Consider the following 20508-nt stretch of genomic DNA (forward strand, 5'->3'; position numbering starts at 1 on the left):
CAAGAGAAACGAAGGCATATTTCCACACAAATACATATACACGAATGTTCACAGGAGCATCAGTCATGATAGCTAACAAAGGGAAAACAAATGTATACCTACTGATGAATGGATAAACAAAATGTGGTATATGTGTACAATGGAATATAATTTGGCCATAAAAAGGAGCAAAATACTGATAGACACCACAACACAGGTGAACCTTGAAAACATCATCCTAAGTGAAGGGAGCCAGCCACAAAAGGCCACATATTGTATGATCCCATTTACATGAAATGTCTACAACAGGCAACTCTATAGAGATAGAGATTTAATTAGTGGTTGCTAGGTGCTAGGGGAAAGGGGAAATGGGCAACGACAGCTGATGGGTATGTGGTTTCTCTTTGAGATGTAACAATGTTCTGCAGTTAGAGAGTAGGAATGATCACAAACCCTTCTGAATATACTAAAAAACACTGAGTTTTATACTTCAAAATGGTGACTTTTATGGTATATGAATTATATCCCAATAAATTGTGAGAGAAAAAGAAAGCAAAAAAATGATCACAAGGAAAATTTTATTTCAGTGAATAGCAATTTGGCTACCCACTATGTGGTTACTGCAAACCAAGATGCTTACAGTTGATAAATGCATTAGATAATCATCATTAAAATCATATATCATCAAAATGCCACCAGAAATTATCAAGAAATTAAAATTTTAGGGACTTAATAAATAATTCAACTTGAAATTCAGTGTCTATTATAAAGAGTTAGCTAACTTCCATTCCTTCTTTCAATTTCAGCTTAAGTGCCTCTTTCTCAGGGAGGTGTCTTGCTCAGGAATCCTCTAGACTGGGCTGGATTCCCTGCCAAGTGTTTCCTAGCCCCCTCTACTTTATTTGCCATAATGATCATCATACTTTCATATATCATTGCTGAATTAGGCAGCTAATTGTTGAACTGTCTATTCTGTGAGGCAAAGACATGTCTTCCTTGTCATTTTTGCAAATACAAGTCAAAGTGCTTAACTAGAATTAGCCTAGTATTTGTTTTAGTGCACAAGGTCTCAACTTAATGTATTTTTTTATTTCAATAGCTTTGGGGATACAAGTGGGTTTTGGTTAGACAGATGAATTGCATAAATGTGAAGTCTGAGATTTTAGTGAGCTCTTCATACAAGTAGTGCACATTGAACCCAATATGTAGTTTTTTATTCCTAACCTCTCTCCCATCCTCCCTGCTTCTGAGTCTCCAGTGTCCACTATTCCACTCTGTATGATTCCTTTGCTACAAAATCCTGGTGACAAGCCCAGAAAATAAGTATTTAGGTTTCATAGAAAACAACCAAAAACGAAGTAGAAGATGTCCTTGGGCCAGCATCTTTCATGCACATATGGCTGTTGAAGACTGGAAATGGGCAGAGCCCGTCTCCTTAGACTAGCTCTGGTTTGCCTTAAACCTTGCTTTACACACAGATATTCTGTTTATTTTCAGGGTTGCCAGTAGCCTTGCATCCCTTGGGAGCACTCCAGAGATGGGGACATTTGATGATTAGCTCATATTATAGAGCAAAACTACCAATTTCCTATTCATTAATGGCTTCAGATTTTTTCTCATCTCATAGATCTTTAAACAGCACTTTCTTTGTTCTCACACACTTGCACTGAGCAATACCCATCCCTTTGCAGAAGAGCATTTTGCATTTATTTCAACCAATTCCTATCAGATATTAACATTCCCCCTCTCGCCAAAGCCTTCAATGTGCTATTTTTTATCTCTATGTTGATCTCTTTGCAATCCTTCTTTGCTGCAACTACATGCAGCTATTATCTTAGGACAATTTATTCTTTCTTCTTAGGTATTAATAGCACAAGTTCATTACTATGTAATTTCTATACAATCATATATCTCATTATTAGCCATTTTGTGTATTCTTGTCACAGTATTCTTGAGAAAGCATCTTTGCAATTTCCCTCCTTGTTATATCACCAGGCCCTATAACATTTGAACAAATTCAGTTAATCAAATTCTCTTCTCGTGCCCTGTTGTTTTGCAACTGAAGGCTGTCTGGTGTCCCTACTGTGATCTGTTTCTTATAAATGTCTGTAGTTTATTACTTGGGTTTTATCCTATCATGCAATGACAAATAACTTCATCATCCACTCCTATAGTTTATTCAACCCCCAAATAAAGTAACAAACTAAGAACAATTGCTGCTATCAGAAGTCACAAGTGCCATTTTTGTTGAGGATGCTGTGGGAAGAAATAAGCCTACCATTTACGCCCACATACTTCCGTGTTTTTCTTTGGTTTAACACAGGACTAATAGTTTTCTTGCAAAGCTACAAAAACTGACCTCTTCTTTTCATGAACAAAATCAGTGGAGAAGTGTTCAAAACACTTGCTGGCAGCATTTCACATTCTGTAAGGCATGGTGTTGGATGGTATTGTGAAAATAAATAGTTAAATACAAAATGCTACCGTTTAAGTGGAAACTAAGAGAGAGGAAGGAGTACTCTAATGATTTTGAGGGCAATACATTAACTCCTTCAGCACTAAACACAAATAATAGAAACAATAAATATCCAAGACTTTGGGAGGCCAAGGCGGGTGGATCACCTGAGGTCAGGAGTTCGAGACTAGCCTGACCAACATGGAGAAATCCTGTCTCTACTAAAAATACAAAATTAGCTGGGCATGGTGGCACATGCCTGTAATCCCAGCTACTCGGCAGGCTGAGGCAGGAGAACGCCTGAACCCAGGCGGCGGAGGTTGCAGTGAACGGAGATCGCGCCATTGCACTCCAGCCTGGGCAACAAGAGTGAAACTCTATCTCAAAAAAAAAAAAAAAAAGAAAAAAAAGGGGTGGGAAAGGAGGGATGATAGAGTACCCTAGATCATGCCTTCTTAAAATATTCTGCTTCTACCTATCTGGTAAACATCTGGAAGTTGTGTGTGTGTGTGTGTGTGTGTGTTTCTAATCAATTTTCATTCTGTGAAAGATTAACTATCTTAGAGGTAGTGTCATATATTAGAAAGGCCCTATAATATTGAGTAATGCAGACCTGAATTTGAGTTATGGTCCTCTAATGAGTGATTACGGGCAATATGTGTTCTCTTTTAAAGTTTGGTTCCCTCAGAATAAAATCTGGATAATAATACCTAATCCCAAAAGTTGTTGTGAGGCTCAATTATACTAAGATGCTTTGGGTAAGAGCTTAGCCCACAGACATAGCTGGATTGTGGCAAAAGTTTATTTCTGTTTGTTGCTTTTCCTCTTCTTTCTCCACTATCTTATACCTCATCCCAATATACGCCTTTATATTTTTATTAAACATTTATGTAAATTTATCCAAATTTTAATCACCTTTATTCCAAATTTAATAATTTTAATCCATTATACTCCAAATTTATTTTTGATTTGGGACTTTGGATAAGCCCATGTTTTTGTCCTTTAGAGTCTACACAGACATTATTTTGGGTTGACATAGTACATTTACTAGTTGTTTCTAGTTACAGTTACCTGAGTTTGATTATCTAATATCATTGTGCTAAACAGGGTTTAATATAATTACCCATGCACTGCTTTCTTCTAAACTCCATGTAAGAGATCTCTTTTAATTGGACTTTAATCATGTCTAAGAGTGAAATTATCTCTTAAACTGGCCTCAGCAAAGATTCACTCTAGCATGATTCTTGGGGATGATGGAAATAATTTGTCTTCTTTAAGCTGGGCTGTCTCTAAACCAGACCAAGATGAAGAGAGCCCATTTTTTCAGAAAAAGTGTTAATCAATGCAGACATTAATGTTATTTCTCATATCAGAATTGTGGAGATATATTTCATATTTCCTATTTTACCTCTGGCTTATTATGGAGTCTTCCTTAGGCAGCCCAAAAGTGATTTGGAATAGGCTTAGTTTCTTCACCCATAAGATAGCACAAATACTACCTAATTTTTAGGGTTATTGTAAAGATAAAACAAGATGATGGACTAGAACATTATTCAGTGACTAGGAAATACTGAATTATTAATATTGTTTATGAATATTATAGATTATCATTACTGTTGCTATCTCACTTGATTCATGCAAAAGAAGCCAAAAACAAATATAGAAGTTGAAGTTGAAAACATTCAGGCTGAGGTGTTTACATAGAAGCCAGGACAGCAGTGACATAGTAGTAATACATTAAGACTTCAGGGTCACCGTACATTTCATATATATATCCTTTTTCCCACAAGGAGTTCAATCCTTCCTATAGACATTATCTCACTAATTCTTTCAGCATCCCTAATGAAACAGGTGGCATTATTACAATTAAAAATTCACTTGCGCAGATTTTACAAATATTTAATATTAAAATACAAAAAAGAAATTCGTGGTTGCTAAATTTTAAAGAAAGAAAAAAACACACAGGAAGAAAATAAAGAAGAAATAAAAAGTATTAAAAATATTGTGGAAAACAGGAGTCATGCTTGGCTTCTTCTCAGAATTATGTTTGAATTCTAAATCATACACATGACTTATTATAAATATAATTCACTGGCTAGCTTTCACTGACTTACTAAAATCAAATAACCACCACAGTAATGTCAGGAGTGGTCTCGCACTCAGAGAAGCTCTTAGGAAACACGCTATAAATGTCCATCCCAAGCAGGAGGCTAATGTCACATGTTCAGTGTTTTCATTCCAGCTGAGGTGGTAACGTAGGATGATTTTGCAATGTCAAAATGGAGAGATCAGAATTAAAATACATTTAAGAAATAAAAATATATCAATGACACAATGCCAAAATAAAGAAAATTAAGACATGGCCCTTGTTTAACACACACACAAACACACACTAAAGTTCTTGCCCCACACCTTTGACCATGAGACTGGCACTCTACCTTATAAATATTCGAGAAATCAGTGACATTTCTGTTACACTGACTCCTTTTCTCCTCCTCAAACATGTCCCACTTGTCAGCACTTTCCACTTAAGGCTCTTTGTGTCTTTCTATTTACCCCTTCTTGCAGACTGGGTCCTTCTCGGCATGGGAGCTCAGATGCTCTCTATTCAGAGAAGTCTCCGCTGGCCAGTCTAACTAAAGTTAACACTTTTCCCCATTTCATTTATTTATTATATTAGTCTACATATTTTCTTTAGGTCATTTTTCATGATTTTCACCTAAAATTATATTTTTTCTCCATTTTTTTCTTTTTTGGGGCAGGTGGGATACATTTTTTATCTTATCCCCACTAGAACTTAACTTACATGAAAATAGGGATGTTGTTTGTCTTGTTCTCCACCCTGAGAACATGAAATGGCACATAGTATGTCTCAATTTTTCTATTCCTTAGGTGAATAAAGGAACAAACAATTTAATTACTGACAAGTTTTGTTATTGATCAATTTCACCAGAAAATCATGGGAACATTTTTGAGCTGTGGAGAATGTTTAATCCTTTGCCTTCTGTCTTTAATAAGCATTGAATCAATAACTCCTTGCCTAAAGAAAAGTATATGCAAAGATTCTTGAATTTTTAAAAATTCCTATGGAAACTAGAGATGAGATTTTGTGTAGAGAAAGGTTTTCCATAAGCTCAGAAGAGATTCTCAGATGTGGAGGACTAAAAAGTTTATGATTCCATAATCAGTAGTAACTTGCCCTACTCCTTGACAATCCAATATGGATATAAAAAGACTTCAGAGAAAATGTCATCCAGTAAGCCCAGACCAGTGTTCCAAGTCTCACCATAGCCCCGTGCCACAAACTTGTCATGGAAACAGTGGTAGACCTGAAAGGGCTACATGGGCTGGGACAATGGATGTCTCATTGGCAACCAGTGTGGGTAAATGACAGAATCGGTGAGACTTCCTGATGTCTTGATGCAGCCCAAGCCTCCAGAGACAGACTTAGCCTCAGGAGAAGTGTTTCAGTCTTAGCATTGTTGACATCTTGATCTGAATAATTCTAGTTGTGAGAATCTGTTTTGTGTATTGTAAGAAGTTTAGCACCAACCCTAGCTTCTATCTACCACACACATTTGGACCCTCTCAAGTCATGAGATATAATTAAACATGTTTCCAGACATTACCAAATATCCCCTGGAAATTTAGGGGCTTAGGAATCACCCGTTTGAGAACTACTGCTCAAGAATTTTGGCTCACTTGGCACAACATAGGCAGCAGGAGTAAGGGAAGGCCCAAGAATGACTATATTGAAATTTCCCATGAGATAAGTTAAAACTAAATTTACTTGCAAATAAGTATGTAAACTGAAAGTCATATCCCATATAATAGCATTATGTTTACAAGACAAAAGAGAGAAGACATTTTAATCTTAACCAGACTACTGGAAGAAGAGATCAGAAAATGTATGAAAATAAAACTACAAACTTGCTTGCAGTCTTTTTTAAAATTTATTTTTTAAATTTTTAATTGATAATTGCATGTATTATATATTTATGTAGCATACTGTGATGTTTACAACAGTATATATTAACATTATGAAACGATTAAATTCTAATTAACAAATCTATCTCCTTTTTTGTGTGAAAACAATATTCAAAATGGTCTGGGCACAGTGGCTCGTGCTTGTAATCCCAGCACTTTGGGAGACCAAGGAGGGTGGATCACCTGAGGTCAAGAGTTCAAGACCAGCCTGGCAAACATGGTGAAACCCTGTCTCTACTGAAAATACAAAAAATTAGAAGGGTGTGGTGGCGTATGCCTGTAATCCCAGCTACTTGGGAGGCTGAGGCAAGGGAATCATTTGAACCCGGGAGGCGGAGATTGCCGTGAGCCAATATCATGCCACTGCACTGTAGCCTGGGTGACAGAATGAGACTCTGTCTAAAAAAAAAAAAAAAATTCAAATCCATATGCCTAAGAGATGTCTACACTTCCATGTTCACAATAGCTAAGAGACGGAAGCAACCTAGGTGTATATATATATATATATATATATACACAAAAACATATACACATATATATGTATATGTGAATATATATATGTATATATATAATAGTGAAATACTATTTAGCCTTAAAAAAGGAAATTCTATCATTTGTTTGTCATCTTAATACCAGAATTTAATAAGCTGCTTTCATTCTGCTGAACTTGTTTTTATCTTTTATTCATAATGAGATTATCTAAAGATATCCAGTGCTAATCTAAGTTTGCTTGATTATATAATCAACTCAAGTTAACTCAACTAACATATTCTATTGTCTTACATATACAGTCGTGTTGCTTAACAATCAGGACATATCCTGAGAAATGTGTCATTATATGAATTTGTCACTGTGCAAATATCATAGAGTATACTTAAATATAGATGGTATAACCTACTACACACCCAGGCTACATGGTATAACCCATTGCTCCTAGGCTACAAACCTGTATGGCATGTTACTGTACTGAATACTATAGGCAGCTGTAACACAGTGGTAAATATTTGTGTATCTAAACATATTTAAACATAGAAAAGGTAAGGTGTTGTGTCACGATGTTAAGATGGCTATGGCATCTGATATAGTTTGGATTTGTGTTCTGGACAAAATCTCATGTCGAATTGTAATCCCCAGTGTTGACAGAGGTATCTGGTGGAGGTGATTGGATCATGGGGTCAGATTTCCTCCTTGCTCTTCTCATGATAGTGAGTGAGTTTTCACGAGATCTATTTAAAAGTGTGCAGCATCTCCTTCTTGGCTCTCTTCTTCCACCTCCTATCCTGTAGATGTGCCTGCTTCCCCTTCACCTCCTGCCATGATTGTAAGTTTCTTGAGGCCCCTCCAGCCATGCTTCCTGTATAGCCTGTGGAACTGTGAGCCAATTAAGCCTCTTTTATTTATAAATTACCCAGTCTCAGGTAGTTCTTTATAACCATGTGAGAACGAATAATACAATGTCATTAGGTGATAGGAATTTTTCAGTTCTATTATAGCCTTCTTATGGGACCATTGTCCTATATGCAGTCCATCACTGAATGAAACATTGTCATGCACGGCACGGCTGTATGTAGACATGAACTATTGTGCTAGATACTGGGAATCTTGAAGGAAATAAAACACAATCCTTGACCTCAAGAGAGATAAAGGGTAAGAATATTAGATGGAGATGAAAGATATTCCATAGAATTATATGATTTGAGACAGAAGTTGAGTGGTTAGAGATGAAAAAATTTCCTGGGTTGTGTCAGGCAGAAGAGAGGAACGAGTGTAAAGCATCTGAGGAAAAACTGGGAAGATATTCTTATATCATCAGAAAGCTGGTAGGCTTGTGTTATGGTGGGATATTAATGGAACTTGAAGTTAGGATACTTGGGTATCATAACAAAATTAGTTGTTTTTTGTTAGGCAAATCTAAGACTTTTCCTATGCTTAAATTCCTTGACCTTTATAATGAATATGAGAAGTAAGTAAAATTGATAATTTTTGTAAATCCTTTGAATTTTCAGTTTTTATGAATTGATGCTTAAACTGAAAACATAATAAGGCTATGACAAACATTAGGCTGTATCAAACATCTCCTCAACACTGAGAGATCTCAGAGCTAGTGAAGATTTGGTAAATCTGTTGAGTTCAGTTGATTGAAACATAGTCCACTCTAATTCATCATATCAATTCAAAATAGGGTTAATCTCCTGAATACACATATCTTTCTGTTATAGCCACTAGAGAGAGAAGATATCTAGTATTATTCTCAGTTTTATAACCCAAGTGTCTAACAGTGCCTGGCACAGAGTCAGTGCTCAGTAAATACATATTTTATTGAGTGAATGCAATGGAAGAATAAACAAAGATGCAAATAAGATGTATGTCTCTATTTGTCAAAATCGAGAATTGGTGACTTTTCTTCTTACAATCTTTTAAAATATAATTCAAAACTGCCTCCAGGAACCATTAGCATCCCACTATTTTGTTATTATTGTTCTTTACAGTATTATTATCAGTATTGTATTAACATTTAATATGAAATCTACCCACTTAACAAATTTTTAAGTGAATAACACAGTATTGCTAATTATAAGCACAATGCTGTATAGCAGGATCTTTATTTATTTATCTTGCATAATTGAAATTTCATACCTTTAGAGCAGCAACTCCTCATTTCCCCTCCCCTCAGCTTGACAACTACCATTCTGCTCATGGTTTCTAGGAGCGTAAAAACTTTAGATACCTCATATATCTAAATCATGCAGTATTTGCCTTTCTGCTAATGGCTTACTTCACTTAGAATAATGTCCCCAAGGTTCACCCTGGTTGTTGCATATGACTGATTTCCTTTTTTTAAAGGTTGAATTATATTCCATCTTATAAGTTTATCACATTTTAGTTACCCATTCATCTGTCAATGGACATTTAGATTGTTTTCACATCTTGGCTATTGTGAATAATGCTGAAATAAACATGGGAGTCCAGATATCTCTTTGAGATCCTGATTTCAATTCTTTGGGACATATAACCAGAAGTAGGATTGCTGGATCATATAGTAGTTCTGTTTTTAATTTTGAGAAACCTCCATACTATTTTTTATAGCAGTTGTACCATTCTACATTCCCATCAACAGAGTACCAAGGCTCCAATTTCTTCATATACTCACCAACACTTATCTTTTCTGTGGTTGTTGATAATACATATCCTAAGAAGTGTGAACTGATATCTCACTGTGTTTTTTTTTTCATGTCCATGATGATTAGTGATGTTGAGCATTTTTTTCATACACTTGTTGGCAATTTGTATGTCTTCTTCGGAGAAATGCATATTCATGTCCTTTCCCCATTTTTAAGTTGGGTTATTTCTTTTTATGCTACTGAGTTGAGTTTCTTATGGGTTTTGGATATTAACTCCTTGTGAGATCTATGTCTTATAAACACTTTCTTCCATTCCATAGATTGCCTTTTCATTTTGTTGACTGTCTCATTTGCTGTGCAGAGAGGTTTTAGTTTGATGTAATATGTCTATTTTTGCTTTTGTTGTTTGTGGTTTTGGTCAAAAAAGTCATTTTTAAGACCAACATCATAAAGTTTTTCCCTCATGATTTCTTCAAGGGTTTTACAGTTTCAGGTCTCAGGTAGAAGTCTTTAACCTATTTTTATTTTATTTTGTGTATGGTGTAAAATAAGGGTCTAATTTCATTCTTTTGCATGTCGATATTCAACACCATTTGTTGAAGAGACTATCCTTTCACCATGGAGTATTCTTAGCACCCTTGTTGAAGCTCAGTTGACTGTGAACTTAGGTTTATTTCTGAGCTCTCTATTCTCTTCCGTTGGTCTATAGTTCTTCATTTATGCCAGTACCATACTGTTTTAATTACTATAGATTTATAATATATTTTGAAACCAGGTAGTATGATGCCTCCCAGCTTTGTTCTTCTTTCTCAAGATTGCTTTAACTACTCAGAGTCTTTTGTAGTTCTAAGTGAATTTTAGAATTGTTTATTAAAAGCCTAGAGCTAATATGATAGTGAAAAACTGAAAGCTTTGTCTCTAAGATCAGAAGCAAAGCAAGGATACCCATCTTTGCTACTTCTATTCAACATAGAACTGGAAATCCTAACCAGAGCAGTTAGGCAAGAAAAAGAAATGAAAGGCACACATATCAGAAAGGAAGAATAAAATTATCTCTGTTTGCAGGTAATATTATATGTAGAAACGTAAAAATTTCACCAAAATACTGTTAGAACTCATAATTTAGTAAAGTTGCACAATACAAAGGCAAGATAATCAGTTGTGTTTCTACACAATAACAAATTATAAAAAAACAAAATTAATAGTCCAACTTGCAATATTATCAGAAAAATTAAAATATTTTAAAGTAAGCTTAACCAAAGAGATAAAAGACTTGAACACTGAAAACTATAAAACATTGCCAGCCAGGCACGGTGGCTCATGCCTGTAATGCCAGCACTTTGGGAGGCCGAGACGGGTGGATCATGAGGTCAGGAGATTGAGACCATCCTGGCTAACATGGTGAAACCGCATCTCTACTAAAAATACAAAAAAAATTAGCCAGGCGTGGTGGCAGGCGCCTGTAGTCCCAGCTACTCAGGAGGCTGAGGCAAGAGAATGGCGTGAACCTGGGAGGCAGAGCTTGCGGTGAGCCGAGATCGTGCCACCGCACTCCAGCCTGGGCGACAGAGCGAGTCTCCATCTCAAAAACAAAAACAAACGAACAACAACAAAAAAACAAAACAAAACAAAACAAACAAACAAATTGCCTAAAGAAATAAAAGAAGATACGAATAAACAGAAAAAAATTCTCATGTTTATGAACAGGAAGACTTACATTGTTAAAATGTTCATATTATCCAAAGTGATCTATAGATTCAATGCAATCCTATCAAAATCCAAATGACTTTTTTTCTAAAACAGAATATAAATCCTTTTATGTTTTATAAACCATTTTTCCCTTTTCCAACATGTTAAGAATATGAAAGGCAGGTGGATCACGAGGTCAGGAGTTCAAGACCAGCCTGGCCAATATGGTGAAACCTTGTCTCTACTCAAAAATATAAAAATTAGCCAGGCATGGTGGTGGGTGCCTGTAGTTCTAGCTACTCAGGAGGCTGAGGCAAGAGAATTGCTTGAACCCGGGAGGTGGAGGTTGCAGTGAGCAGAGACTGCACCACTGTACTCCAGCCTGGGCAACAGAGAGAGGTGCCATCAAAAGACAAACAAAAAAAAGAATATGAATTATTCCATAGGATAAAACTAACAGGCCTAGGTGAATATTTGACCTCACTACAATAATTGAAATACAGTTTGACAAATTTAAGTTGCAGAATGTAAAAATATATGCTAAAGTAAAAGGAAAAAAAAGCCTATAATGTACGAAAGGGTATGATGAAACATGTAGCCAAACAGAACACCGTGGGCACGTAAATCTTAAGAGTACAGAATATTGCTGTCAGAGGAGACACAGCCCTGAGCCTTAGTTGTTCATATATTTTCTAAGAAGCAAGTTTCTATTAGGTTACTATCTAGAAGCTTCGCAGGCCAGCAAGCATCAAATATCTAAATATTTGATGCCTTACGTTTGAATCTGAATTATAATGATTATCACAGAGAATAATCATAATTGCTCAAGTTTATATAAGGACTTTCTATGACTCAATAATAATAGAATCACATGGGGTAAATCATATTACAGCCTCAATCATTCTTTATGCCAGGAAGCTTGAAAGCAGTCATTCTTCTGCCCCTAAGATGTCAATGATGCTAATAACAGCAGAAAAGCATACAGCAAATCAGCAAGTGGGTCATGAATTAAAGTGACATTATCAGTATCGTTGTACTTATTCAACCACCAAATAGGACTTGGTGACATAGCTCTGATTCCCAGGGCTGCATGTCTAATTCATGAAAACTGTCATAAGAAATATTTAAGCCAGAAATTTCAATAAAGACGTGAACTAATGAAGCCATAAAGAATAAGATTTGGCTGAAAGCTTATTTTTAGAAAGTTCAAATATTAGAACTATCCAGACTCAAATCAGGATCTTTGAAATTCTTCTCTTTGAGAACATAAAAGTGAGGTAATCATTTTTAATTAAGATCTTAATATAATTTATTAACAAAAACTGTGCCAGGTTACTCCACATTCATTTTCTCATTTAATCTTAACAATAAACCTGGGAGGCGAATGTTATCATTTTAATACCACAGCTGAGAAAACTGAGCCTTACAGTTAACAGAACCTGTCCAATATTATGCAGCTAATAAAGGGCTACTTCAAAATAGGGTCCAGTACTTGTTTCATGAAACATGTGGCTTGATACTTACAAATGTATGATATATGCAGGCACCAGACAGTCAAAACTTGTAAGTCTAGAAAATAGGCTTCGAACAGTATGAATATACTGCTCAGAGAGAAGGCAGGCAGGTATTTAAGGGCTTACAGCAGCACAATAGCAGAGAAGTCCTTGAACCCCCTCTTCCCCCTGCCAGATATGATTTCTGGACTTTAACAAACAATGTGTATGGAGCAAACACGAAAGAGACTCTTCCTCATTGCTTCACTGCTGTCTAACTTGAACCAGGCATTGTCTTTGAAAACCCAACTAAAAGAAAGTCTACTTGTTTCCCAGAATGGTACTCTGGCTCTAAGTTATACTAAGCTTGAGATGAATTCAATTTTCACCTATAGCACACATAGAAGTGTGTCAGTGGACCTGCAAAATGTTCCTGAGTTATTCTTTTTTCTTTAATTCTGTTTGAATTAAGCTCTACAAATAAGCACACCTACTAAATGTGCTCTGAGACAGAGCTGTGAGTTTATATCCTATTTCCAAATTAGGAACAGAAAATCTATGGTAAGTGACTTGCAAAACTTCTTCCAACATAATAAGGCTGGAACTATGGTAGAACATAATATCTAGGATTGAATATCCAGATTCAAGGTCAAATGCTGCCCTTAATATCTTGTGACCTAAAACAAGAACTTAACTTGTTGAGAACTCAGCTTCCTCGGTGGTAAATGAAAGGATTGGACTAATGATTTATAAAATTTCAGTTATTTTTATTAACCTTAGAATTTTATGGTAGGTTTAGCAAGGTATCAGGAAAGATAATATCTATTTCAGAAAACTTTGAATTGTCAGCATATCCTTTATTCAACATGCTGAATACAATTTTAGATCACAAATCTCTTATAGATTGTTAACTTCTCAGGAAATTAGAAACAGCTTTTCAAACTTCTTTTATGCAGGACTATGTAGGCTGACGTGAGGGTTCTTCACACACAGCAATTGCTGATGCCATTGGCAATTGTGGCAATACCATTACTCTTGTTGATCTATGGGGGGAAGTGGTTGAAACCATGCAATAATAATAAGAGCAGTAATGGGGGAATGCTAAAAATGGTGGTGGCAGCAGTAGTAGAAACAGTAGCAGCAGATGGCTAGAAACACACCCTGACCTTCAACTCTTATGTCTGAATGCCTGATCAAAAATCAGGACACCGGTGCCATAATATCAGACCTATTCTAATTTATTTTAGTGAGGAAAATCTCACCTTTTTCATCAAACTTTATAGTCAAATAAACTCTATATATGCGAATTTTTGATCTTATCCTTAGACTAGACAGTAAAAGGGAGTCTAACATAAAATTTGTTCATTTTTCTTTTCCAAAAATGCTATTCTATAGATATTAAGAGTTTCAGAGAATGTCTGATAGCAGAGAAAATGCACTTGAAATATTGTTAGCTGAATATCTGTATATATATATATGTGTGTGTATATATGTGTGTGTATATATGTACATGTGCATATATGTATATTTGTGTATATGTGTATATATGTGTATGTATATATGTGTATATGTATATATATGTGTGTATATATATGCGTGTGCATATATGTATATATATAGTCTAATTATTTAAAACTTGTATTGTCCATGTATGTGTGTGAGAAAGAGGAAGATAAAATGAAAAAAATATATATATCGGTTGGGTACAGTGGCTCACACCTGTAATCCCAGCACTTTGGGAGGCTGAAGCGGGCAAATCACGAGATCAAGAGATCGAGACCATCCTGGCCACCATGGTGAAACCCCGTCTCTACTAAAAATACAAAAATTAGTTGGGCGTGGTGGATAAATGCCTGTAATCCCAGCTTCTTGGGAGGCTGAAGCAGGAGAATCACTTGAACCCAGGAGGCAGAGGTTGCCGTGAGCCAAGATCACCCCACTGCACTCCAGCCTGGGTGACAGAGTGAGGCTCCGTCTCAAAAATAAAAAAAAGAAAGAAAAAGAAAATATATCAACATATTTTATTAATTATCATCTATGGGTTGTAGAATATTATAAGTGACTTTTCCTCTTTTAGTTGATTTGTCTCTAAGTTGTTACCAAACATTTTTCTATCTTTTATCATCAGGAAGGAAACAAGCAATGAGTGTTATAGGAAAATCTGCTTAAGGTTGAACGTACCATTTCAAGGACATGTCAGCAATAAAAAAAGGACCCATGCTAGTCCCTGTTTTGTATGGTCTTTTTTGTTCTGTGGATTTGTAAAAGCTGTTACTTCATTATTTTAGGTATTACATTTTCAGTGTCCTGGAAAGTGGTTTTACAAAAGTTTTCCATAACAAAGATTTTGAGGGAAAGAGATGTTGTGGTTTGACTTCCCAATGGGGAATATATATATATATACACGCGTATATATATACGCGTGTATATATATATATATATATACGCGTATATATATATATATACACATAAACTGACACCATGTCTTTTACTTTCAGAAATCGTTAAGCTGCCAGGTATAGTATCAACAATCCTAACCAAATTCATCTAGCTAGATTTGCAAAGTAATCCTAGGCACAGTAATAAAGCAAAAAACGCCTGCTGTGTTCCAGCCATGGATATTATGTAAGGATAAGCAGGATGTCCAAAATTGACACTCCTATTTCACTGATCTAAAAAAAAAATGAAAGAAATTACACATTACTGTAGGGGGGTGTTGCTCCATAAGACAGTAATTCAGATCTGTATTAGACTTTTGGACATATTATTCAAGGTTACTGGATTGAAGTTTGCTTTATGGGACATAAGAATTCCCTACACTGCTAGAATAAAGTAGCTTAAGTTGGCAGCTTATATATAAAATAGAAAACTAGAATGCGATAAAACAAATATCTGGACAACACCTAAGGAAGAATTATGCTCTGTATATAAAGAGATTTTTAAGTTCCAAAACTAAAAGGCCTATTTGTAGAAGCAAGTGAATACATCATTGTATAAGACATAGTCAGATATAAGTGGCTGTGAAACTAGCTCATGGCAAATGCATTGTGCTGTTTCTACACAGATTTGTCCTGATCAAAGAAATTAGGACAAGTGAGGAAACAAACTTAATGTGGAGAATTGTTTTTTTTAAATGCCCGTGTATTTCTTAACATATTAAATGTTAAACATATACACACCATAGAATCTAATCATTCTACTTGTTAGTATTTACCAAAGAGGAATAGAAACACATATTCACACAGACTTGTATACAAATATTCATAGCAGATTTATTTGTAATATTCCAGTAGGGAGAACAACTCAAATCTTAATCAACAGGTGAATTATTTAACAAATAGTATGTCCATTTAATGAAATATGATTCAACAATAAAAATGAATAAATTTGATTAAAGCAACAATATTTATGGATCTAAAAATAATTACATTGAGTAAAATAAACTAAATAAAAACACATACTGTATGTATTAGTCTGTTATCACACTGCTATAAAGAACTACCTGAGACTGGGTAATTTATGAAGAAAAGAAGTTTAATCGACTCACAGTTCCACAGGCTGTGTAAGAGGCATGGCTGGGGAGGCCTCAGGAACCTTACAATCATGGCGGAAGGTACAGGGGAAGCAAGCACATCTTCACATGGAGCAGGAGAGACAGAGCCGAGAGGGAAGCACTATACTCTTTTAAACAACCAGATCTGGTGAGAACTCATTCACTATCACGAGAACAGCAAGGGGGAAGTCCGCCTACATGATTCAATCATCCCCCACCAGGCTCCCCCTCTAACACGCGTGGATTACAATTCAACATGAAATTTGGGTGGGGATACAGAGCCAAACCATATCACTGCATGATTCCATTTATATAACATTCTAAAACTTGCCAATCAATCTGTAGTGGCAGAAATCAGATCTGTGGTTATTTGAGAGTTGGTTGGAGGAGTGATCAGATTATGAAGAGGTATGAATAAGCTTTTAAGTTTGATATATGGGTTCCTTATTTGATTATGGTGATAGCCTTGGGGTTTTATACATAAGCCAATAAAACGTATTAAATTGTATATTTTAAATGTGCATTTTATTAAATGTTTATGCCTCAATGCTGTCAAAAATGTGAAATGCCTATATGAACTCATTACATAGTGTAACACTGTTTGGCAAAATACTATATTATATATGCTACTAATATAATATAGTATAGCTGAAGTTCTGTTGAATAAATACATAAAAGAAGTAGTAATGCTATAAGATCATTTTTAATCAATTAATATATAAACTTATTTTCTATTTTAAAAAATGAACTTCATTTTGCAGTAGGGGACCACATATTTTGTTGTTGAGTAACGAAAGATGAGCTTCAGTTCAGAGACACCTTGTTCATGAGTCTTCTCACTAGAAGAACTTAGAGATCAAGAAACACTGCAGCTTTTAGTACGCATGCTACCAAATGTAGGCTTTTCTATATGGATGTGAATGTGAAAGGACCATTAATAAGGCTGGCAATATGGCAGCAAATGTGATACTTCTATCACTTTATAGTGTTTATGAAATATCAAAGCAGGCTCTTTACTTTTTAAAAATTTCATTTAAGTCAATGATTTTCAAAAGTAATTTAAGTAGTAAAACCATTTTTAATAAAATTATAGAATGCCAATATTATTGACAACTATATAAGCGTACTATGGAGCTATCCTAAGTAAGGCATAATACCATGAAACTGGTGTGTGCGTATATACAGTGTGAAGCCTGGATCATCAGGCCTCTGGCCCTGCCCGCCTTCTAAAGCAGCCCAAGAGAGAGACCACAGCTGAGAGACCACCATGGTGTGTAACCTGGGAGAGTTACCGTCAGATGTTTGATTATGTCTGACTGAATTGGCATGGACCAACTTCTAGTCAAACATGGAGGATTTAAGAAAATTATGTACCTATACTTCCTCTTACATATGACTAATTTGACTATAGTTTATTTAAAAATATACCAGAGTTAAATAATAATAAAACAATTAGAAATAATCATTGTAATAAGTACAGGCGGCATCTACTGGATTTCATCAGCTTTCCTTATGTCTTTGCTTTGTCCTGTCTTTTTTAGGAACCTCCCTCTCTGTTACTACTTTGGATTTATCCAGTAGTCTTAGATGTCACCAGGGCCAAGCCATGCATATATAGATTGAAATGTTGTTTTCAAAACCTACTCAAAGCTACCTCTTGACGAACAAGATTAGTACCACCTAGTTACAACACTGAAGGTATATGCTAAAGAAAACTAATAATAACATATACTATTCTTAAAACCAATCATTCTTTTTACAACATGACCAAAATAAGTCCCAGGCACTCTTTAGCTATGCTCTGTCTTCTCTTTTGGAATAGTCTTTTCTTCCCTTCTAACTCTCACCTTATATTCTTATCTTTCCACCTATTCAAAGTAATTTAGTATGTCAACAATTTTTTTTCTAACATTGTTCTGTCTTAGAACTTTTTCTCCCTGCAGCTCCCATCCACTGTCCAGAAACCAGTAATAATCATTTGTCTCTGAAAAGGTGACTTTGTTTCAAAATTAGTTTTCCAATGAGAGAGCTGATCTACTTTGGAAAAGGATCACTGTTATCAATGTGGCAAGATGAAAAAGCATGCCATATTCTATCTACTTGGTTTAATTGAACCAAGCATCAGCTTGGTTTAATTGAATTAACCGCAATGACTGTGTTTGTGTGTCACACTATTCTTTTTATATTTATATTTATTATTACTATTTTTTAAGAGAGACAGGGTCTCCCTGTGTTGCTCAGACTGACCTCGAACTCCTGGGCTCAAGCAATCCTGCCTCTGCCTCTCAAAATGCTGGGATTACAGGGGTGAGCCACCATGCCCAGCCACACTATTCTTTTTAAATTTAAAGACATAAAATATTGATTTTTATTAAATTTTAAAACAGAGAACTTTTAAATAGATACAGATTACATTCAGCAGGTATTCATGGATTGCCCACTATGTATGAAGTACAGTATGCTAGGTATGGTGGGACTGTCATAAACTAGATGAGGCTACCACCGCTAGGAAGCTAATGTAACATGGCCCAAGTTCTGTGTACTGTTTTAGTCAAAACTTCATGAATATTGAAACAGTGTTCACATTTGCCTATCAACATATAATTTTATTTGTATGATAAAATTGTTAAATTTAATTACAAAGTGTTCAGTTTGGTTTGTTTTGCTAGACACCCTACAAGCTGTTCCTATTACTCTCTCTCGCTCTAATGTTTACAAATTGTTATAGCTTAGTGCTGAAATGAACAGCACAGTACTCTTCAAGATTTTCTAGGATCTTGCAGACAAATGTATACATATATTTTTTACACCTCATGCTGTTTTACCACCTTTCGATCCCTCCTAGGGTATTAGGCTGTGTAATTGCAAAGCTTTTTTAGGCTTTAACTATGGATTCTTTGTATAATGAAAAATAAGATAACTTTTGTATTATATATTGAACTGAGTAAGGGGTAAATTCAGTCATTCCTAGGTGAAAAGACAGGATAACTAGGTTCTCATTCTTGTTTTTCATTCCTTCATGTATTCATTCAATTTTTTTTATTAAATAAGCACTCATTAATATGCCAGATACTGTGGCGGTTGCTGATGAGGGACCAATAAAGAGCCCGTGTTGTATCAAAGGGCTTTCCTGTCTAATATTTATTTATTCTGTTACTCTGGAAAACTTATGTGGTGTCTGGTTTCATATATTGTAAAATAAAGATAGCTGTTTCTGCCTTCTTTATGTTCTATATTTTACCTCTTTCTCATTGTAAACTTTGTATGGTCAATGGAGAAGGATGTGGATTCAGCTCTGAATATACACTATGTAAGGCACACTTTTCATTCTCATGTGAACCTAGTTTTATAACTCAGCTCAGAGCACACAGTAGGTTCTCACTAAAATTTTATCTTCCTTCTCTTTTTTCTTTTCTAAGATGGTAGTGTAGAAGATAAGTTGATACTATGCACATTCAAATAACTAATTTTAAATTATGAAAAACCATGGATAAGTTGTATAGCATTAAGTATATTAAATTCCTTCAATTGTGATGTACCTATCTTATAGGGTTGTTGTGAGGAATATATGACAGTAATGTAAAGTACTGAATATACTGCCAAGAACACAATAAATGCTCAATAAATATTAGCTATCATGTCATTCTGACTTATATCAATAAATATTAAGTATTATGTCCAGTGAATACTGTTAGAATATTAAATAAATAATACAGAAAATTTGTCCTGGTCCAATTATCTACTGTCTAGGTGACCTTAATCATGTCTTTTTTTTTTGTTAACTTTTAGAGTCTAGATTCCTTATTCTGCAAAATGGATTTATTGTATTTCAAGGCACTGTGAAGTTTGCAGGAGTAAGTTATATGAAAATTTTTAAAGCATTATGATTATAAATTGGAGAACAGCTGCTAACACAATTAAGAAATTATAAAATATTATTGCTTTTTTACTTTCACTCACATTTTGTTTTGTTAGATAATTTTAAACACTAAGAAGTAACTTTTAAAGAAGCTAGGTTGTTCCCAGACAGAGAAAGTTTTAATAAGTTTTAAAAACTGAAAACTATTTCCTCTTTAAAAGGCAAAAAGGAAAGTCCAAAGAGAGGAAAAGAAAGCAGGAGAGATCTGAAATGACACAAGTGACTCAGAATGGGAAGATTGTGCACTCCTTGTTGTCCCCTAATGCACACGGAAGTATGCAATAGAAGCTGTGAAAATAACCCAGGTGCGA

General features: G+C 35.1%; 1 protein-coding gene across 1 annotated transcript in view; it reads right to left on the bottom strand.

Moving 5' to 3' along the window:
- CTNNA3 (catenin alpha 3) overlaps positions 1-20508 on the bottom strand; it is a 1859096-nt gene that overhangs the window by 216746 nt on the left and 1621842 nt on the right. The gene's annotated exons all lie outside the window — the stretch shown is intronic.

This window comes from Hylobates moloch, unplaced genomic scaffold (assembly GCF_009828535.3).
Source record: "Hylobates moloch isolate HMO894 unplaced genomic scaffold, HMol_V3 SCAFFOLD_3, whole genome shotgun sequence".
Taxonomy (NCBI): Eukaryota; Metazoa; Chordata; class Mammalia; order Primates; family Hylobatidae; genus Hylobates; species Hylobates moloch.